Genomic DNA, 23,320 nt, shown 5'->3' with positions numbered 1-23,320 from the left:
GGGACTTCTTAAAAGCCAAGTGTACCACACATGTCCTGCAACCATTGCTGAACTAAACAGGAGGAGTGAAGAGGAAATCGCTGGCAATTCACTTGACGTGTTACGTAGAGCAATGCAGAATTTCCACAACAGGCTGTCAGAATGTGTACGGAGAAATGGACAACACCTTCATGATATTTTCTTCAAAACGTAAAATGAATATTGATTACCATCATTGAATGCATATCCTGTTCAATACATTTCATCATTAAATGTATTTTATAATGTGTTCTTTTGTGCATTGAACATCAATTGAAAATTTCCCATTTCCCTGTGCCACCCTGTACTTTGTACATGATGATAAACTTGAACTTGCCCCCATTCACGTTATGAAATTATTTCCTTGGTCTCCTCCATTTTCCAGCTAGCCCTGATTCTGTTCATTGAGGTCATCATACACTAATCTGTTAAACTAGTTCATCTTCAACAAGCGTACGGCATCACCTGAACAGAACATCTTAGATGGCCATCTTAGAGTACTCAACCCAAAAGTGTTATTTGTTTGTATGTTATTTACCCCATGTAGTTTGCAGTGATGGCAGAGAAAAAAATAATTAATATAACAGAAGCTAAAAGCTGTTTCGTTCTATAGGTATTGTCAAGCTTGGGTCACAGAGTTAGCTGCGTGAGAGACAGAAAGGTGAGTCCAGGTTGGGTGTTAAATGTTCTAAACATTGTGCGACGAGCACATTACACCGTAAGAGGCAGCTACCGAGTTGTCCTTGTGCTTCTGCAGTTAGAGATGACAAATCGTGGGCGACCCCAATCACAGTTCTATACATATTTTCCTCATATCCATCATAACAAAATATTTTTATGGTCCCTTGAATTTTTTAACCTGTATGAGGTTAAGAGTCCTGTCATTTTTATCTATGCCATTTGTGTTACTATTTTAAATATTATGTTGAATCAAAACGTCTGATTTTTATTAAATACAGAAACAATGACGGGTGCCGATTTACTTTTATCAGTTTCAAATTATTCCAGAGATTATTATGGGTTCTTTCTTTTTCGTGGAGGGAGTACTGGCAAATTTGTCCATGAATTAATTTTTTTTACTTATTACAAGTATGTGTTTGTTTCTTGTAATTTGTTGTTACCGTCCTGTCTGCACCTTTTGTTTATTTGAGGCACGGTGATGCAGTGGTTAGCACTGTTTCCTCACACCTCAGATCACATTTTTGGCCATAATAATCGGTCCAGCGTAGTTGGCAGATGCTTTCCTAGCTGTCAGGGACCCTTTAAACAGCAGACTACAATCCACTCTGAATTAGTTCAGCTCCTTATTGACTTCAGTGCACTTTGTGGAATTTGGTGATGTATGTGAACATCTCAGTGATTTTGCCAAACTTATGGCAAAACGAAACTAGTGATGGCTCTGAAAATGTTTAATTTCATTTGCTTCAGTGAGACAATGTTTCTGTGCAGTGGATTTCTGGCAAGCCCATGTGCATAAAATGAGATGAGACGATTCCCCCTCAATACAATTTTGCACATCCCACCCAGGGTTAAAACAACATTCCAATCGGCTAAATTCAGTTTTTTGTGTACACAAACAAACATCTCGTCATAGATTAGGTGTCTCTAAGTGATAACTGCAGCTGTGGCTCTTACAAGCCACCAGCAACTTCAGCTGGGCTCCATCCATCACTAGATGTGTTTCCCAGAGTGGGGATTTCATGATGATTAGCCACTACATTCTGGTGCTTGGCTTCCAGGCTGCTGCTTCTTGTTGATCCACGGTCAGTTTGATGTTTTTTTCAGTTGCTGCCATAACACTTTCCTTTTTGCTTCACCAATAGCACCAAGGCTGTAGAGCATCTTTCACTTGGAGTTTGAAGGAAACGCCCCACGTCCAAATTCTACTGAGAAGAGCCACATTGTCTTCTCATATGAAGCCTGGAAACAAAGAGGAATAAATTAAAAACATTTGTTAGCTAGTGGGGATGAGTGGTCTTTTGGGCTTGGAGCCCCTGCATATTTAATTTTTGCAGTTTTTGTTTTTTCTGTCCTCCTGGCCATCTGACCTTCTCACCAGACTCATCTTTAGAGACCTGCATCATCATTTTGTATATAAGGATGCTACAGTTCTATTTGATATTTATCTGTTTGTTAAGATCGTATAGATTTGTTTTTTTTTCTTTGTTATTCTTTAATATTATTGTCTATTTGTTTTTCTTTTCTTTTAATTTTCTCTTTGACATCTTATAGCACTTTGAGCTACATGATGTGTTTGAAAATGTGCTATATAAATGTTACTGTCATCCAAAACTTTCTCCTACATTCTACCTGAAGCCCCAAGTAGCTGGATATTTTCCTCTCATCTTCTTTACATCTTGTTTCCCAAGGCACCAACTAATGACTTTTTCCTCATGGTAGACCACAGGACTATATTTGACCTGAGGTTTTTGACAATAATATCCAAGAACACAAGCTTCCTGTCCCGATGAGCTCTTCATCTCCAGTCCATAGCATGCTGTAAACCTATCTAGTCCACTTTGTTTGGTTTTTGTTTCCGCTCTCTTTACTTACCTCTATTCTCCACTTCTCAAATTACTCAGCAAGGACTCTAGGGACTTCATCATTCCTACACCCATAGCTATTAAAATAATACGCTGTCGAGTTCCCGTCTCCCCCATAGCAAGCACTTTTTGTCTTCCACAAGGGCTGACTTTATAACCTGCCAAGTCTACAGTCAGCTTAATGAATTGAGTTCAGCAGGAATTTCAGTCTGAAAAGTTTGTACCATCAAATATCTCACCAGGACAGGTTCTTTGGCCAGTTGGCCCAATTTGTCCAGTTACCTTGAAAGCTAGCTTCCTCCTCAGCATTTCTTATTCCTTCATGAACAGCATATGTCACAATCTCTTAAGATGTAGGACATGAGAAGATATGGGTGAGGCTTTCCTGCTGTTACGAGAGCTTCAAGAGAGACGTAGCACCATGGGGTAGAAATGGCATTGATAGCAGCAGGCATGCTTGGTAGAAACATTTAGTTTGAAAACTAATGGTTCATCTTAAATCTTGGCATCTCAATGGCAAGCCAACATGGATATTTTAATCTTCTATCTTAAGTCAATGTAGATATTGGAACACATTTAATAAAAGTAATTTGCTTGTAGGAGCAACCCAGCCTATAGTTCACCTGCTGTTGTGAAGATCATATTTTCCCAGAAGCACAAAATCTTATTAGGGTGCTGCAAACACTGAAGTACAGAATACAACTGACATCTGCTATCACGTCACAGTTATAAATCAATCAGTACAAGGCTATTGTCCCTCACGTAATATTTACTTGGTATTTATGTCAATGAAATGAAGACATAGCTGTAGGCAAAATCTATAAGAAATGTAGAAAACTGATTTTATCTCAAACTCCCTGATCACTTCCATCCATCCATCCATCCATCCATTATCCAACCCGCTATATCCTAACTACAGGGTCACGGGGGTCTGCTGGAGCCAATCCCAGCCAACACAGGGTGCAAGGCAGGAAACAAACCCCGGGCAGGGTGCCAGCCCACCGCAGCGTTTGATGTACAGTTGAGACTCTAAACTAGTTACCTTTGATTTGAACCTTAAGAATTTGATGTATGCACCAATGACTAAAACCTCATTTCAGACAGAGTGAGTGAGAACTAACCGTGGCAGTGTTGCCCACCTTTAACCGGCACTTCTGCTCCCTACTGAATACAGTGCATTCAGAAAGTATTCACAGTACATCACTTTTCCACATTTTGTTATGTTGCAGCCTTATTCCAAAATGGATTAAATTAATTTTTTTCCTCAGAATTCTACACACAACACCCCATAATGACAACGTGAAAAAGTTTACTTGAGGTTTTTGCAAATTTATTAAAAATAAAAAAACTGTGAAATCACATGTACATAAGTATTCACAGCCTTTGCTCAATACTTTGTTGATGCACCTTTGGCAGCAATTACAGCCTCAAGTCTTTTTGAATATGATGCCACAAGCTTGGCACACCTATCCTTGGCCAGTTTCGCCCATTCCTCTTTGCAGCACCTCTCAAGCTCCATGTGAAGCGTCGGTGCACAGCCATTTTAAGATCTCTCCAGAGATGTTCAATCAGATTCAAGTCTGGGCTCTGGCTGGGCCACTCAAGGACATTCACAGAGTTGTCCTGAAGCCACTCCTTTGATATCTTGGCTGTGTGCTTAGGGTCGTTGTCCTGCTGAAAGATGAACCGTAACCCCAGTCTGAGGTCAAGAGCGCTCTGGAGCAGGTTTTCATCCAGGAAGTCTCTGTACATTGCTGCAGTCATCTTTCCCTTTATCCTGACTAGTCTCCCAGTTCCTGCCGCTGAAAAACATCCCCACAGCATGATGCTGCCACCACCATGCTTCACTGTAGGGATGGTGTTGGCATTGTGATGAGCGGTGCCTGGTTTCCTCCAAACGTGACGCCTGGCATTCACACCAAAGAGTTCAATCTTTGTCTCATCGGACCAGAGAATTGTGTCCTTCAGGTGCCTTTTGGCAAACTCCAGGCGGGCTGCCATGTGCCTTTTACTAAGGAGTGGCTTCTGTCTGACCACTCTACCATACAGACCTGATTGGTGGATTGCTCCAGAGATGGTTGTCCTTCTGGAAGGTTCTCCTCTCTCCACAGAGGACCTCTGGCGCTCTGACAGAGTTACCATCGGGTTCTTGGTTACCTCCATGACTAAGGCCCTTCTCCCCCGATTGTTCAGTTTAGATGGCCGGCCAGCTCTACGAAGAGTCCTTGTGGTTTTGAACCTCTTCCACTTATGGATGATGGAGGCCACTGTGCTCATTGGGACCTTCAAAGCAGCAGAAATTTTTCTGCAGCCTTCCCCAAATTTGTGCTTCAAAACAATCCTGTCTTGGAGGTCTACAGACAATTCCTTTGACTTCATGCTTGGTTTGTGCTCTGACATGAACTGTCAACTGTGGGACCTTCTATAGACAGGTGTGTGCCTTTCCAAATCATGTCCAATCAACTGAATTTTCCACAGGTGGACTCCAATTAAGCTGCAGAAACATCTCAAGGATGATCAGGGGAAACAGGATGCACCTGAGTTAAATTTTGAGCTTCATGACAAAGGCTATGAATACTTATGTACATGTGCTTTCTCAGTTTTTTTATTTACTAAATTTGCAAAAACCTCAAGTAAACTTTTTTTCACATTGTCATTATGGGATGTTGTGTGTAGAATTCTGAGGAAAAAAATTAATTTAATCCATTTTGGAATAAGGCTGTAACATAACAAAATGTGGAAAAAGTGATGCGCTGTGAATACTTTCCAGATGCACTGTATTTGCTCTGCACACGGAGTACTGATTTTTCATATCATCTTGAGTATGTTACTGTCTGCTATGAAAGAGTTTAATTTCCTTAATAAAACAAGTTAATGAAGTTTTATTTATATTTACAAGCACAGGCCATTGTTTTAAATGTACTGCTAATTTTGGTACTCAGATATTTAGAGGTGCGTCAACTTTTGCCTTCTTTATGTTTATCTCAAGGGTAATGACATCTTCGTCCAAAGGTTTCACTCATCATTGGAGGTTTGTTGAACCGCTCTTTGTCTCATCCCTCACCTAGGACCAGTTTGCCTTGGGTGGCCCTACCAGGGGCATAAAGCCCCGGACAACATAGCTCCTAGGATCATTGGGACACGCAAACCACTCCACCACGATAAGGTGACGGTTCAAGGAGGAGCGGGTCACCGGGGTCCCCCTCTGGAGCCAGGCCTGGAGGTGGGGCTCGATGGCGAGCGCCTGGTGGCCGGGCCTGCACCCATGGGCTGCCGGGCACAGCCCGAACAGGTAACGTGGGTCCTCCTCCCCATGGGCTCACCACCTATGGGAGGGGCCAAGGAGGTTGGGTGCAGTGTGAGTTGGGTGGTGGCCGAAGGCGGGGACCTTGGCGGTCTGATCCTCGGCTACAGAAACTGGCTCTTGGGACGTGGAATGTCACCTCTCTGAAGGGGAAGGAGCCTGAGCTAGTGCGCGAGGTCGAGAGGTTCCGGCTAGATATAGTCGGACTCACCTCAACGCACAGCTTGGACTCTGGAACCAATCTTCTCGAGAGGGGCTGGACTCTCTACCACTCTGGAGTTGCCCCCGGTGAGAGGCCGAGCAGGTGTGGGCATACTTATTGCCCCCTACTCGGAGCCTGTGCATTGGGGTTTACCCCGTGGACGAGAGGGTGGCCTCCCTCCGCCGTCGGGTGGGGGGGAAGGGTCCTGACTGTTGTTTGTGCGTATGCGCCGAACAGCAGTTTGGAGTATCCACCCTTTTGGAGTCTCTGAGGGGTTGCTAGAGGGCATACCTTCTGGGATTCCCTCGTTTTGCTGGGAGACTTCAATGCTCACGTGGGCAATGACAGTGAGACCTGGAAGGGCGTGATTGGGAGGAATGGCCCCGATCTGAACCCGAGCGTGTTTTGTTATTGGACTTCTGTGCTCGCCATGGATTGTCCATAACGAACACCATGTTCAAGCATAAGGGTGTTCATATGTGCACTTGGCACCAGGACACCCTAGGCCTCAGGTCGATGATCGACTTTGTGGTCGTGTCGCCGGACTTGCGCCATATGTCTTGGACACTCGGGTGAAGAGAGGGGCGGAGCTGTCAACTGATCACCACCTGGTGGTGAGTTGGCTTCGATGGTGGGGGAAGATGCCGGTCAGACCTGGTAGGCCCAAACGTGTTGTGAGGGTCTGCTGGGAACGGCTGGCAGAGTCCCCTGTCAGAAGTAGCTTCAACTCCCACCTCCGCAGAACTTCAACCACGCCCCGAGGGAGGTGGGGACATTGAGTCCAATGGGCCATGTTCCGCCTCTATTGTTGAGGCGGCTGACCGGAGCTGTGGCCGCAAGGTGGTCGGTGCCTGTCGTGGCGGCAATCCCCAACCCGCTGGTGGACACCGCGTGAGGGATGCCGTCAAGCTGAAGAAGGAGTCCTATAGGACTTTTTGTCCTGTGGGTCTCTGGAGGCAGCTGATAGGTACCGCAGGCCAAGCGAACGCGGCTTCGTTGTTGCTGAGGCAAAACTCGGGCATGGGAGGAGTTTGGAGAGGCCATGGAGAACGACTTCGGACGGCTTCGAGGAGATTCTGGTCCACCGTCCGCGCCTCAGGAGGGGAAGCAGTGCAGTGTCAACACCGTATATGGTGGGGATGGTGCCTGCTGACCTCGACTGACGCTAGGGTCGGTGGGAGGAGTACTTCAAGACCTCCTCAATCCCACTAACATGCCTTCCACGAGGAAGCAGAGCCTGGGGACTCTGAGGTGGGCTCTCCCATCTCTGGGACTGAAGTCACCGAGGTGGTCAAAAACTCCTTGGTGGCAGGGCCCCGGGTGGATGAGATACCGAGTTCCTTAAGGCTCTGGATGTTGTAGGACTGTCTTGGTTGACACGCCTCTGCAACATCGCATGGACATCGGGACAGTGCCTCTGGATTGGCAGACCGGGGTGGTGGTCCCCTCTTTAAAAGGGGACCGGAGGGTGTGTTCCAACTATAGAGGGATCACACTCCTCAGCCTCCCTGGAAAAGTCTATTCGGGGTTCTGGAGAGGAGGGTCCGCCGGATAGTCAACCTCGGATTCAGGAGGAACAGTGTGGTTTTCGCCCTGGTCGCGAACAGTGGACCAGCTCTTCACCCTTAGCAGAGTCCTGAGGGTGCATGGGAGTTTGCCCGACCGGTCTACATGTGTTTTGTGGACTTGGAAAAGGCATTCGACCGTGTCCCTCGGGAATCCTGTGGGGGTGCTCCGGGAGTATGGGGTACCGGACCCCTGATAAGAGCTGTTCGGTCCTGTACAACCGTGTCAGAGCTTGGTCCGCATTGCCGCAGTAAGTCGAGCCCGCTTCCAGTGAGAGTTGGACTCCGCCAGGGCTGCCCTTTGTCACCATTCTGTTCATAACTTTTATGGACAGAATTTCTAGGCGCAGCCAGGGTGTTGAAGGGGTCCGTTTGGTGGACTCAGGATTGGGTCACTGCTTTTGCAGATGATGTTGTCCTGTTTGCTTCATCAGGCCGTGATCTTCAGCTCTCTGGATCGGTTCGCAGCTGAGTGTGAAGCGGCTGGGATGAGAATCAGCACCTCCAAATCCGAGAGCATGGTCCTCAGCCGGAAAAGGGTGGAGTGCCCTCTCAGGGGTGGGGAGAGATCCTGCCCCAAGTGGAGGAGTTCAAGTATCTCGGGGTCTTGTTCACGAGTGAGGGAAGAATGGAGCGTGAGATCGACAGGCGGATCGGTGCGGCATCCGCAGTGATGCGTGCTCTGCATCGGTCTGTCGTGGTGAAAAAGGAGCTGAGCCGTAAGGCAAAGCTCTCAATTTACCAGTCGATCTACGCTCCTACCCTCACCTATGGTCATGAGCTATGGGTAGTGACCGAAAGAACAAGATCGCGAATACAAGCGGCTGAAATGAGTTTCCTCCGCAGGGTGTCTGGGCTTTCCCTTAAAGATAGGGTGAGAAGCTCAGTCATCCGGGAGGGGCTCAGAGTAGAGCCGCTGCTCCTCCGCATCGAGAGGAGTCAGATGAGGTGGCTCGGGCATCTGATCAGGATGCCTCCTGGACGCCTCCCTGGTGAGGTGTTCCGGGCACGTCCAACCGGGAGGAGGCCCCGGGGAAGACCCAGGACTCGCTGGAGGGACTATGTCTCCCGGCTGGCCTGGGAACGCCTTTGGGATTCTCCCGAAGAGCTGGAAGAAGTGGCCGGGAGAGGGAAGTCTGGGCCTCTCTGCTTAAGCTGCTACCCCCGCGACCCGACCTCGGATAAGCGGAAGAGAATGGATGGATGGATGGATGGATGGGTAATGACATCTTGGTACTTAACAAGCAAGTTTGAAAACCAATGGATTCCAGAGTAAGACCTAGAGAATCATTGCCAGAGAAATCTAGCCAGAGCAAAGTTGAGTGGACATCGTTCTGGAGCATCTCATCACAAAGGTCCTAGTCTGTCCCTGACAGGACTGCATCAATAGTGAGCTTCTCCACAATACGCTCAAAGGTGCCCCTGCGGATCCAGCTTTGAATCAGGTCCACTGTCCTGAAGCTGCCCTTATATAGGCCGGCCTGGGTCAATGTGCCACAGATGAAACTAGCACCCTTTGCCTACCGGACTCCTAGCCGTGTGGAGGAAGATCTGTTGTTTCAGGAAATCATAATCATCAAGCCTTTCAGGTTGGAGGTTTTGCATGACCTGTAGGGCCTCTCCAGTTAAAAACAGGGCCAAAATACCTGTCCAGCCTCCCCTATCCCAGCGCATCAATGCTGCCGTGCCCTTTGAAGCAGAATAACACTCCGGGTCATCTGATGGAATCGTCTTCACCAGCACATCCCTGGGGTGTGCAAAGACAGGAGTGTCTGCCGGTATTGAGATGTTATGTGCTTCCTGTGGTTCCATTGGTGTAAGACCCCACTTCTGGTACCATGTGACATATGAGTCGATGCCTTGCACTCAAAGGATGAGACTGACTGTAAGGATTTCAGAAAAATCAGCTTTGTTCAACTTGAAACAGGAACAGCAAAGTTATTTAATGCAGTGGGAACTACCACTCTACTACACACAGACACAGCAAGTGGGCAGGGCCGGAGCCAGGTTAGTGGCCAAGTTATAGTGTATCCCCCGCCCCAATCACCCATCAGGTAACAGACGCGTTGCGTGAGGAGGCGGTGAGTGTGCCATTACCTCTGTGGCGCCGTGAACCTGTGGTTGCCTCGGGGACAAACAAGCAGTCCTGAACAGACACGTCAATCACGCTTTGGCGTGTCGCCCCATTGGGGAGGGTCTCAAAAGAGTTATGAGTATAAAGTATGTTTGGAAATTTAAATTACCCTGGCAGTTATTAGTCAGTATAGGTCTTTGTCTATATAATGGAAGAGTTTCCTGTAGCAAATACAGCTTCTCACTCCAGCTAAGTAAGCTCAGTTACTACAGTAGTGTTGATTACATTTTCAGTTCAGTACCTTTTTTAGCCAACAGAGGGTGCTGTTTCATGAATACCATATCTAAAGAATTAGAGATGGCAACCTTCATACTATTTGCAGTTTGTATGTGTTCAGTATTTTCTGTGTCTATGCCCTAGTCAGGTGCAGTGCCTTGCAAACGTATTCAGACTTTTGACCAATTCTGGTAGTTTTACTAAAGAGCAAAATTCTATCATATTGTGTTATTTTTATTTCAAAGCTATAGACAGCAGTTGAGTTCAATCAGTGTTTAATGTTTCACTATGTGCTGTTAATTTCATCTGCTTTGCAGTTATAGAATACTGGTGAAATACTATTCATCATATACAATATTTATCTAATTGCCACTTATTATGGTATAGCATTTATGCTTTTTGTTTTCTCTATTATGCTGTATTATACTGTGAGAAAGTATTTATTTATTGCTGCCAGAAGAAATGTGAAAGCCCATTGTTTCAAAAGATTTCAACCAAAAGGAGCAAACCTCCTAAACACTTATGGTTTTATTGCAGAAGTTCTCAAACTTAGTCCAGGGGACCCCTGTGGCTGCAGGTTTTTGTTCCAGCCAGATTCACAATCAGTAATAATAAGTGACAATACTTTATCTCATTGGTCTTTTTTCTCTTTACTTAACTCTGCATTCAGAAAGCCACAGCAGTATGATGTTTACATTGATACAACATTTAGAAATATTTCTAATTTTACTGTAGCTTTAAATTCATAACTATCTTTTGTTATTTTCCTATTATTTTGCCCTTTTTCTGTGTAGTTTGCTCCCTTCACTGCATCCTAATAATGACAATTAAAAACAAGTAGAGCAGGCACCCGGGCAAACAATACCAACTGATGAAAGGCTGCAACTACTTCAGCATCAGACCCACTAAACAGCAGAATAAAAATCGGGAAGAAAATATTGCTAAAAAGTTAAAAAATAATCATTATAATAAAAACATAATTCTCATAACAGCTTAGTACATTTTAATTAAAATGTATACAACTTAGTTTTGTAATTTCCACACTGACCCTAGTCTAGGAGTCCAATTAAAAACAGAAGTTGGTAGGAACAGAAAACCTCAGCCTCAGAGTCTAAGTCTGAAACTAAGTTCGAGAACCAGTGGTCTACTATACCAAAATAATATTATCCTAAAGTTATAAAAAGCATTAAGCATTACCACAACCACTGGACCCCAGACAAGCTAAAGCACATTCTAGTCCTCCATAACCTTCCATTTCCAAAACTTAAGACACTCCAACATCATTTCAATAAGACGATATCCCTCAGTCAACTACTACATTCGTCTTGCTGAATTTATTTGAAGTCACCTGTGGATATTGAGTATATACTGAATGAGTCTTTAATGTAAGCTGCATATAAAAGTATCATTTGTGGTGTGATTATTTTGTTGCCATTGTTGTTTTGAGATGGTAAAATGAGGGGAAGTACTTTACCTTACTGCGTTTCTTAGCATTAATGCAGCCAATTCCTTCCTGCTGGACTCACTGGAAATGTTGTATATTATGACACAGCCTTAGGCCAGTTTTTACTCCCACCAATTGCTTCACTTAAGGAAATCTTTTTGCAGGAACATAGAGAAAAGATCATTAAATATCCAACCATCCATTTTCTTATTCCAAATTTGTAGGTGACAGGATATCCTAGTACCATCAGTTTTAGAGTAAGAAACCTGAACATATTTATTTTTCAACCATAATTCCTGATGATGTCTGCAGTACAAATTTGCTGACATGGAAAGTTAAGGCTACCCTAACCTAACAAGAGTCCCCAAGAAAATCTAAGGAATTCCAAGTTCAGTTGAGAGAGGCCAGTCCTCCAGTGTGTCCAGGATCTACGCTTGGTCCTACATTTTCTTCTACACTGTATAGCGTAGTACACCTGTGCAGTATATAAGAAATCAGAAGTGTGACTCCCTACATCATTTGCCAAATCTAAAGTATGTGTTCAGTGATCATTGTTATGATCACATGACCACTTATACTCTCACTTGTGAACAAGACCCCCACATATGTATGCATCCAGGTGGAGCAGCTGATCATCCATAATAGCAAAGACAAAACCTAATGTTTTGCTAACTACTGAGTAGCTGTGGCCCTGTGACCCCCGTGGCTGCAGGTTTTTGTTTCAAACAACTTCTATGTTTAATTCAACTCCTACCCATATTAAATAGCCTGTTATTTCCAAGTTTCTGTGTTTTGGGATCAAGTTTGTCATGTTGATTCTCATTTTTACCACTCACTCAATTCTGATGAAACCATAAAGAACAATATCAACAAATAGCAGAGTTGGAACCATTAGGTCTCTAAAGTGGACACACTTCAAACATCAGCAACGTCTTCATAACTTGTCCATGAAAATGAAAACCTGGGGCCTCATGTATAAACAGTGCGTACGCACAGAAATGATGTGTAAGAATGTTTCCACGTTCAAATCACAATGTATAAAATCTACACTTGGCGTAAAGCCATGCACTTCTCCATAGTACGTCATACCCTGTCGTACGCAAGTTCTCTGCTCGGTTTTGCAGACTGGCAGCACCCAGCGTCAAAGCAGTGCTACTGTTCCTGTGTGGTTATCCTTTTTTTTCCTGACCCAGCTTTATAAATACACTGAAATTAGTCGCATATTGTTTATTAGTATAATGCATCTGATTGTAATTAACCTGTAACAATATAATGATCCAGGGAATAGCCATAGTATTCCAAATACCATAACTGCTTTAGCGTTGTTACTCTCACTGCACTTTTTTTTTTTTTTTGCTTTCCATTAAGGGTTGCCACAGCGGATCATCTTTTTCCATATTACTCTCACTGCGCCACTCAGAGTATTTATATCACTGTATCTGAGTAGGGAATCACAGCAGCAGCTGATCGCAAAGAGAAATATCAGTATACAGCATCAAGCCCACCCTACCTCAGCCACGGCAAAACGTTTCAAAGAAACAGTTTCATCCCAAGAACTTTAAACAGTCAATCAGTCCATCAAGTGCTCCTTGTAGAACTGTTTGTACTTATAAGTACAATTACCCCACTGTAAACTTACACTACAGTTATAATATTGCACAACCTGCGCCACTTTATAAAGCACGTATTTACATATGATGACGATATCATTTTTAAGATGAAATGCAGCAAAATATGTTGATTATATTATACAGATACAACTTTAACTTCATTTAAATAATCTGTATTGTTAATAATTAAACATGTGAGGACACGGTGCCGCAGCACTAGCAAGTTCACATATTGTCCCTGCCATGCGCTGTATATTTGCTGAGGATGGCGCGACACTGGAAGGATAGATTGATAGAATAATTAAACATGTACTACGAAGATATTTCAATGTTCCTTAAAAGTTCTGATGAATCGTCGTTGTAAGCTTACAGATGGCTTAATGTCTATTACAAAGCTGATTGTATGGCGATTGGGTATTTGGAGAAAGAAAAGTAAGGACAGGAATTGGAGGATAGTACGTTTGAAAGAGACAATACTGCTACTATAATTTCATCGAAGGTCACACACAATCACGCACCGTGTTCCCCTGTTTAATAACATGCTTTAACTCCTATCATCATGAAAAAGATATCGCGTATACATCTCAGTATTTTAATTATTCAGAGAGCTGTAATATCACGAATATAATGAATTCTGTGTCCTGTCGGAGAAAGAACAGAAGCACGTAGTGATTCACACACACAGAGCACATTAAAGATCAAATACAAAACAAAGCATTTAACATGCTACTGTACTTTAGTTACGATGTGATTTGAGAAACTAGGGCAGCAGCTTCAGCAGAGAGGCCCAGACTTCCCTCTCCCTGGCCACTTCTTCTAGCTCTTCCAGGAGAATCCCAAGGCGTTCCCAGGCCAGCCGGGAGACACAGTCCCTCCAGCGTGTCCTGGGTCTTCCCCGGGACCTCCTCCTGGTTGGATGTGCCTGGAACACCTCACCAGGGAGGCGTCCAGGAAGCATTCTGATCAGATGCCCGAGCCACCTCATCAGACACCTCTCGATGCGGAGGAGCAGCAGCTCTACTCTGAGCCCCTCCCGGATGACTGAGCTTCTCACCCTGTCTATAAGGGAAAGCCCAGACACCCTGCAGAGGAAACTCATTTCAGCTGCTTGTATTCGCGATCTCGTTCTTTCGGTCACTACTCACAGCTCATGACCATAGGTGAGGGTAGGAACATAGATTGGCTGGTAAATTGAGAGCTTTGCCTTACGGCTCAGCTCCTTTTTCACCACGACAGACCGATGCAGAGCCCGCATCACTGCGGACGCCGCACAATCTGCCTGTCGATCTCACGCTCCATTCTTCCCTCACTCGTGAACAAGACCCCGAGATACTTGAACTCCTCCACCTGGGGCAGGATCTCGCTCCCAACCCTGAGAGGGCACTCCACCCTTTTCTGGCCGAGGACCATGGTCTTGGATTTGGAGGTGCTGATTCCTATCCCAGCCGCTTCACAATCAGCGAACCGATTCAGAGAGAGCTGAAGATCACGGCCTGATGAAGCAAACAGGACAACATCATCTGCAAAAAGCAGTGACCCAATCCTGAGTCCACTAAATCGGACACCCTCAACACCCTGGCTGCACCTAGAAATTCTGTCCATAAAAGTTATGAACAGAATTGGTGACAAAGGGTAGCCCTGGCGGAATCCAACTCTCACTGGAAACGGGTTTTGACTTACTGCCGGCAATGCGGACCAAGCTCTGACACCGGTTGTACAGGGTCCGAACAGCCCTTATCCGGGGCTCCGGTACCCTATACTCCCGGAGCACCCCCCCACAGGATTCCCCAAGGGACACAGTCGCACACCTTTTCCAAGTCCACAAAACACATGTAGACTGGTTGGGCAAACTCCCAGGCACCCTCCAGGACCCTGCTAAGGATGTAGAGCTGTTCCACTGTTCCGCGACCAGGACGAAAACCACACTGTTTCTCCTGAATCCGAGATTCGACTATCCGACAGACCCTCCTCTTCAGAACCCCTGAATAGGCTTTTCCAAGGAGGCTGAGGAGTGTGATCCCTCTGTAGTTGGAACACACCCTCCAGCCCCCCTTCTTAAAGAGGGGGACCACCACCCCGGTCTGCCAATCCAGAGGCACTGTCCCCGATGTCCATGCGATGTTGCAGAGACATGTCAACCAAGACAGTCCTACAACATCCAGAGCCTTGAGAAACTCTGGGCGTATCTCATCCACCCCCGGGGCCCTGCCACCAAGGAGTTTTTTGACCACCTCGGTGACCTTGGCATGTTAGTGGGATTGAGGAGGTCTTCGAAGTACTCCTCCCACCGACCCACAACGTCCCGAGTCAAGGTCAGCAGCACACCATCCCCACCATATACGGTGTTGACACTACACTGCTTTCCCCTCCTGAGACGCCGGACGGTGGACCAGAATATCCTCGAAGCCGTCCGAAAGTCGTTCTCCATGGCATCCCCAAACTCCTCCCATGCCCGAGTTTTTGCCCCAGCAACCACCGAAGCATCATTCCGCTTGGCTTACAACAACAACAACAACATTTATTTCTATAGCACATTTTCATACAAACAGTAGCTCAAAGTGCTTTACATATTAAAGAATAGAAAAATGAAAGACATAATTATAAAAAATAAATCAACATTAACATCGAATAAGAGTAAGGTTCAATGGCCAGGGGGGACAGAAAAAACAAAAACTCCAGACGGCTGGAGAAAAAATAAAATCTGTAGGGATTCCAGACCATGATACCGCCCAGTCCCTTCTGGGCATTCTACCTAACATAAATGAAACAGTCCTCTTTGGATTTAGGGTTCTCACGGAAGGGCTTGAATGATGATGATGGTCACGTAGACTTCTTCCTTTTAATCCGCCCATCATTGTTGGAGCATCATGAAGCTTTGAGTAGGTGGAGGTGGCGCAGGCCACCACCACAAAGAAACCGGAAAAAGAAACAGAAAAGAGAGTAGGGGTCAGTACCGATTTTAGAGCCACCATGAATAGTTGTTATGATGAATTGAACATACAGAGTATCAGGATTAAGTTAAATTACGATTAAAATGAAGTTATAAAAAGGCCATGTTAAAGTAATGTGTTTTCAGCAGTGTTTTAAAGTGCTCTACTGTATCAGCCTGGCGAATTCCTATTGGCAGGCTATTCCAGATTTTAGGTGCATAACAGCAGAAGGCCGCCTCACCACTTCTTTTAAGTTTTGTTCTTGGAATTCTAAGGAGACACTCATTTGAGGATCTGAGGTTACGATTTGGAATATAAGGTGTCAGACATTCCGATATATAAGATGGGCGAGATTATTTAAGGCTTTATAAACCATAAGCAGAATTTTAAAGTCAATCCTGAATGACACAGGTAACCAGTGTAGTGACATTAAAACTGGAGTAATGTGTTCTGATTTTCTTTTCCTAGTTAGGATTCTAGCAGCTGCATTCTGCACTAGTTGCAAACGATTTATATCTTTTTTGGGTAGTCCTGAGAGGAGTGCGTTACAGTAATCTAGTCGACTGAAAACAAACGCGTGAACTAATTTCTCAGCATCTTTCAGTGATAAAAGAGGTCTAACTTTACTTATGTTTCTTAAGTGAAAAATGCTGTCCTAATGATCTGATTAATATGTGATTTAAAATTCAGATTACAGTCAACAATCACCCCTAAGCTTTTTACCTCCGTCTTGACTTTTAATCCTAATGTATCCAGTTTATTTCTAATAGCCTCATTGTATCCATTATTGCTGATCACTAAAATTTCAGTTTTCTCTTTATTTAACTTGAGAAAATTACTATTCATCCATTCTGAGATACAAGTCAGACATTCTGTTAGTGAATCAATAGAATCGGGGTCATCAGGTGCTATTGATAAGTACAGCTGTGTGTCATCAGCATAGCTGTGGTAGCTCACGTTGTGCCCTGAGATAATCTGACCTAACGGAAGCATGTAGATTGAGAATAACAGCGGACCCAGGATAGAGCCTTGTGGAACACCATATTGGATATCATGTGTCTTCGAGTTGTAATTCCCACAACTAACAAAATATTTTCTCCCTGTCAGGTAGGATTCAAACCAATTTAAGACACTGCCAGAGAGGCCCACCCATTGACTAAGGCGATTTCTAAGAATGTTGTGATCAATGGTGTCAAATGCAGCACTCAGATCTAATTATTCTAATATTATCTAACCTATTAGCTGCCTCCAGAGTCCCACAGGACAAAAGGGTCCAGTAGGACTCCTCCTTCAGCTTGACAGCATCCCTCACTGCCGGTGTCCACCAACGGGTTCAGGGATTGCCGCCACGACAGGCACCGACCACCTTACGGGCCACAGCTCCGGTCAGCCTCCTCAACAATAGAGGCACGGAACATGGCCCATTCTGACTCAATGTCCCCCACCTCCCTCGGGACGTGGTCAAAGTTCTGCCAGAGGTGGGAGTTGAAGCTGCTTCTGACAGGGAACTCTGCTAGATGTTCCCAGCAGACCCTCACAACACGTTTGGGCCTACCGGGCCTGACCGGCATCCTCCCCCACCATCGAAGCCAACTCGCCACCAGGTGGTGATCAGTTGACAGCTCCGCCCCACTCTTCACCCGAGTGTCCAAGACATGTGGCCACAAGTCCGACGACACGACCACAGAGTCGATCATCGAACTGAGGCCTAGGGTGTCCCGGTGCCAAGTGCACATATGAACACCTCTATGCTTGAATATGGTGTTCGTTATGGACAATCCGCGACGAGCACAGAAGTCCAATAACAAAACACCCCTCGGGTTCAGATCGGTGGCGCATTCCTCCCAGTCACGCCCTTCCAGGTCTCACTGTCATTGCCCTCGTGAGCATTGAAGTCTCCCAGCAGTATGAGGGAGTCCCCAGAAGGTATGCCCTCTAGCACCCCCTCTAGGGACTCCAAAAAGGGTGGGTACTCCAAACTGCTCTTCGGCGCATACGCACAAACAACAGTTAAGACCTGTTCCCCCACCCGAAGGCGGAGGGAGGCTACCCTCCCATCCACCGGGGTAAACCCCAATGTACAGGCTCCAAGTCAGGGGGCAATAAGTATGCCCACACCCGCTCGGCACCTCTCACTGGTGCCAACTCCAGAGTGGTAGAGAGTCCAGCCTCTCTCAAGGAGATTGGTTCCAGAGTCCAAGCTGTGCGTCGAGGTGAGCCTGACTATATCTAGCCGGAACCTCTCGACCTCGCGCACTCCTTCCCCTTCAGAGAGGTGACATTCCACATCCCAAGAGCCAGCTTCTGTAGCCAAGGATCGGACCGCCAAGGTCCCCGCCTTCGGCCACCACCCAACTCACACTGCACCCGACCTCCTTGGCCCCTCCCATAAGTGGTGAGCCCATGGGAAGGGGGACCCATGTTGCCTCTTCGGGCTGTGCCCGGCTGAGCCCTGTGGTGCAGGCCAAGCCACCAGGCGCTCGCCATTGAGCTCCACCTCCAGGCCTGGCTCCAGAGGGGGGCCCCGGTGACCCGTGTCCGGGCAAGGGAAAACGGCGTCCAAATTTTTTATTCATCATAGAAGGTCTACTGAACCGCTCTTTGTCTCATCCCTCACCTAGGACCAGTTTACCTTGGGTGGCCCTGCCAGGGGCATAAAGCCCCGGACAACAGATCTCCTAGGATCATTGGGACACGCAAACCCCTCCACCACGATAAGGTGGCGGTTCAAGGAGGGGTAGATGGTGCTCTGCACATGTTAATGCTGAGTACAATTTAGATTACTGATTACTAAGATTAGAAATGCATCCAGTACTCTGTTGTTAGTTGATTGTCCTGAAGAATAGCTGAATCAGCTATAGAATTGTACAGGACTCGCATGTGAAGATGGAGCTGCTTATGTGTACATGTTCACAGCCCTCCAGCTGCATTTTGACAAAGGCAATGATCTGCTTCAGACCTTTACAGTTGCCCCTCAGTCCCTCTTCTAGCTTTGCTCTTTTCAAGCTCTGCATGTTTGCTTGGTCATAAATAATAGCTAACTTGTTCCAAAGTCTCAACTGGGTTTTTTTTTTTGCAAGCTGTTTGTTGGGTGTTCACTTCATCTCCATGACTTGGTAGTTCATTAATATTACCCACAAACCTTCCTGGCTCTCATCTTGAACACACAGACAACATCTGTAATAGTGACATCATACATTGCCTTTGATTCAGTGTTTTAATTGTTTCTGCACTTTCCCCGAAGAAAGAGAATATTGCATCAAGGTAAACCCTTATATCACATTACATAGGTCAACATTATCCATCTTTACATTGTCTTCATTGCATGTAGCATTTTGTACTCACATATGCTGAAATGAGCTTTTCACTTGTTTGCCCACTTTGGAAGTTGTCTACATTTTTACGAATGTTTTTGCTGCATCATTATTTGCCATCCCACAAACATTGGTGTCATAGAAGAATTTTGTAAGTTTGTCCATGTTATTTAGAGAAAAAGTGAAGGTCCAAACATAATCTCACCCCACAGGGGGCATTCTCCTTTGATCCATATTCCCGTCCATGAACTAGTGACCAGTAAATTTGTTTTTAATCACTGATACCAAAAGTTTTTAGTTTCAGGATCAGTCTTCATTAGACAACGTCAATAAACAGATTTTTGAATATTTGCTTCTTTTTGGCTTCAGGAGAAGGAATATTCATAAGTGTGTTTCTGTTTTATTTCTGACTATATAGTTTCTATCATTTCCATTAAAAAAATAAAGGGGAGGCTTATTGGCATATAATTACTGGGAATCATTTTGTCTCCCTTTTCGCAAATTGGTTTCATTTAAAACTTTCCAGGCTTTTTAAAGGTATCATAGGTTTACTAACAATTTTTAAGTAATGTTTTCATTTTCTCTCAGTACTATTAGTAAAATGTCATCAGAACTGGGTTTTATGTTTGTCTCTAACACTGTAAGACCATGAAGCAAATTCAACTGTTCTGTTTGAAAAATGAAACACTTTTATAGCCCCTCTGCCCGAGAATGTACTTTTGTTTCTTCTTCTGTGAAAATGTGAGTTAAGTATTTATTTAGCTCATTTCCTATTGCCCCCTGCGGTGGGCTGGCACCCTGCCTGGGGTTTGTTTCCTGCCTCGCGCCCTGTGTTGGCTGGGATTGGCTCCAGAAGATCCTCGTGACCCTGTAGTTAGGATATAGCGGGTTGGATAATGGATGGATGGATTTCCTATTGCCTAATCATTTTTTTAGAATAGCTGCTTGATTTAATTTTTTTATCTGTGTTATTGGATAATGATTTGCGGTTTAGGTTTCCAGCACATTTTTATGTTACGTTTTAATTCTAACAACCGATCTTGCCTCATGGATCTAGCATACAGGGATTGAATACCGTGCCTGGTTAGTCTGTGTGAAGTCTTCATGGTCTCCTCATGTCTGTGCTGCTTTTCCTCTTAAAGGTGTGCACGTCAGGTGACTTGTGGATTCTACTTCAGCCTTGAGTGGGTCAGTGGACTGCTTTGAGAGTTTCCTGTTATCATATCAAACCTAGATAGCACTGTATATGGATTTGTATATTTTCAAGTACCATTTCAAACTTAATAACATTGTAATTTTGTTGTCCTGAGGACTTCTCTGTATTGTGACCTAGAGAAGCACTGCCTTGGAATCGACTTAAAATGAACTGAGTGTCAAAACAATTGTTTACCTTGGGCATTAATTAATTTCCTTTTCCTGCTCTCCTAATGATAATTTCATACTCCTGTATTTTGAACTGGATTTACTCATATTCACTGAACTACTGTAACCCATGTTCATTTCTTTCTTTTCCCCCCAACTCCAAACACTGATCTCTTGTGCCTGTGTGATGGTGCAGGCAGCCACTTCCACTTCCAGTGGTTCTGAAACTGAGTCCTGGGGTTGCCTGTGGCTGCAAGTTTTTTTCCAACCAGTTTCACAGTTGCCAAGTCAATTTTACCTGTAATTGATCTCATTGTCTATTTGTCTGTCCTTTTCCTTTCTTCTTTTATTTTCATTTTCATTTATTATAAATTAAATATTTGTATTATGCATCTAAATACTTGTTCTGTTCAGTAAGAATTTAGCATAACCAGTTTGTAATTTCTGTACTAATACAAAGAAATAAGAAAAAAACACAGACTGGTAAGAAGTATCTTGTTTAGTTAAATGAATAAATTACAAATTATCTGGGTTGTGAATCTGCAGGCAGTACCACTGTCCAATCTCAACTTTCTTCTCTGTCCTAAAAGACATATTTATACTAATACTGAATTTCTTTTCATCGTTTTCCATATTAAGATAACACTTCAGTATTTTGCTGTAGTATGCCTTATGTTTAGGAGATAGTATTATAATGCTGACATTTTACATTGCTTCATTTTATTTTTTTACATATTTACATACACATTGCTTCTCTCTTTCTACACATTATCTAGTCTGATTTACATATTTTTATATATTCTAATAATCCTCTTTTCCTGTTCCTGTAATTTGCCAATTGATGGCAAATCTGACATTTTGCTCAGTTCATCCTCTAGACTATACCATCCAGACTGTGTGTGTACTGCATTGCTTTACCATGTTGTGAAAATAAGAACCATTCATCTATCCATTTTCTAAATCGCTTATCCATGTAGGGTCACAGGGAAGATGGAGCCTATCCCAGCTAGCATTGGGCACAAAGCAGGAACAATCCATGGACCAGGGTGAAAACACACACATCGGGGCCAATTTGCTATTACCAATCCACCTAAACTGCATATCTTCAATTTGTGCCACTCCACTCCATAAAAGATGCCCGACTCAGTCCATCTAAGGTCAACTATCTGAAATGCTGACTGGCTATACAATATTGCTGAGTAAGACATATGTATGACCTCTCTGTACCTTGTACCCACATTGACTGTCTCACTACTCCATTAATCCTAAGTGAGGTCATTGTTTTAGAAGCCAAAAAACAACATTATGCATTTAACAGGAAATCAAATGTGTACTTTATCCAAAGCTGTAAAGATGATGTTATGGAGTGATGGATTTTCTTATCCTGAGTCTGAATGGAACAAAATGTTGACTCTAAGGATGTATGGAGGAGTGTTTGTATACTTCAGGACAAAACTTAGTTACTTTCATCTAATTTACCAAGGAATCCTGCATGCATGTCAGCGAGGCCACAATATGTCAAACGGCCGAGACTGAATTATAGTACAATATTTTAACTCAAGAATGCTTATAATTGTAAAATATCAGCGATTATATGTACCTTTCAGTGTGTCATAATGATGCCCAGAAGTTGCCCTTCCCAGTTTGAATACAGTGTTAACTTGGGAATTAAGACCATGTGACTTTAAGGACAAAATATATTTAATTTGGGCAAGGAAATTGAAACAGCTAGCTCCCTCCAAAAACTAGATTAAGTTGGAAGATGATACTAAATTAGGTGGAATGGCAGACAACCTAAAATCAGTTGCATCATGGGAAGATTACGGGCTGGAGCACATTTGTGGCTAATGAAATGGTATGTAAATAAATGTAAGGTATAATACATAGTAAGAAGAAATGTTAGATTTGAATACATAACGACAGCTCTAAAAACTTGAAGGACCCAGGAGTAGTAGTGGACTTGTTACATATAGTGTGATTGGTAGAGTAAAGTTCAAAAGAAGGTTTAATGCACTGGTGAGGCTTCATCTAAAGTACTGTGTGCAGTTTCAGTCTCCGGGCTACAAAAAAGACATAGCAGTGCTAGAAAAAGTACAGAGAAAAGTGACAAGGCAAATTCCATGACTGTAGATGAAAAGCTATAGTCACAACTTTACCATAACATATTCTTTTTACAGCAGCAGCTGAGGCTGTCCATATTGCTTTTTAATAATTGTTGAAATCATGTATCTGTTTGTTACTAAATCTTTTTGATTCTTTCTCTTCTTGGTGTATTGTGATGGCACTTGATGTCACTGTTATGTTGATTACCATGGACTGAATGTGTTACAACCAATGATGGCTAGTTGACGTCTTACACTTAGAATGTGAGACTAGAAATTTGCTTTCCACATCCACTTCTTTTCTATAATCTATAGGCATTACAGTCTTTGCATACTTCTGATGACATTGAAAAGGCCAAACAAGTACAATAAAGTGCTCTCTTTTGACCTCATGCTGCTAAATGTTCTCCCAAAACCCTGTGCCTACTTGTTTTCTAACCCCACATTTAAATGTTTCTCTGGCCAAAGACCAACTTTAAACCTGACCTAAGAAACCCCCGCACCCCCACAAACACCCCAATGGCACCAAACATCCTTGTGTCTCCTCATTTAAAGGACCGGGTTATTCATGGTGAC

The 23,320-nt window shown here is 44.1% G+C and overlaps 1 long non-coding RNA gene across 1 annotated transcript in view; it reads right to left on the bottom strand.

Moving 5' to 3' along the window:
- Positions 1-289: 289 nt before the first annotated feature.
- Positions 290-23,320, bottom strand: part of LOC120532529 — a 31,705-nt gene continuing 8,674 nt past the window's right edge. The window contains exon 3 of the long non-coding RNA XR_005634315.1: positions 290-1,938. This is a non-coding gene — a long non-coding RNA (uncharacterized LOC120532529). The remainder of the gene's footprint in view (positions 1,939-23,320) is intronic.

The sequence above is a fragment of the Polypterus senegalus genome, chromosome 7 (genome assembly GCF_016835505.1).
Source record: "Polypterus senegalus isolate Bchr_013 chromosome 7, ASM1683550v1, whole genome shotgun sequence".
Lineage (NCBI taxonomy): Eukaryota > Metazoa > Chordata > Cladistia > Polypteriformes > Polypteridae > Polypterus > Polypterus senegalus.
This window is presented reverse-complemented; position numbering and strand designations above follow the sequence as displayed.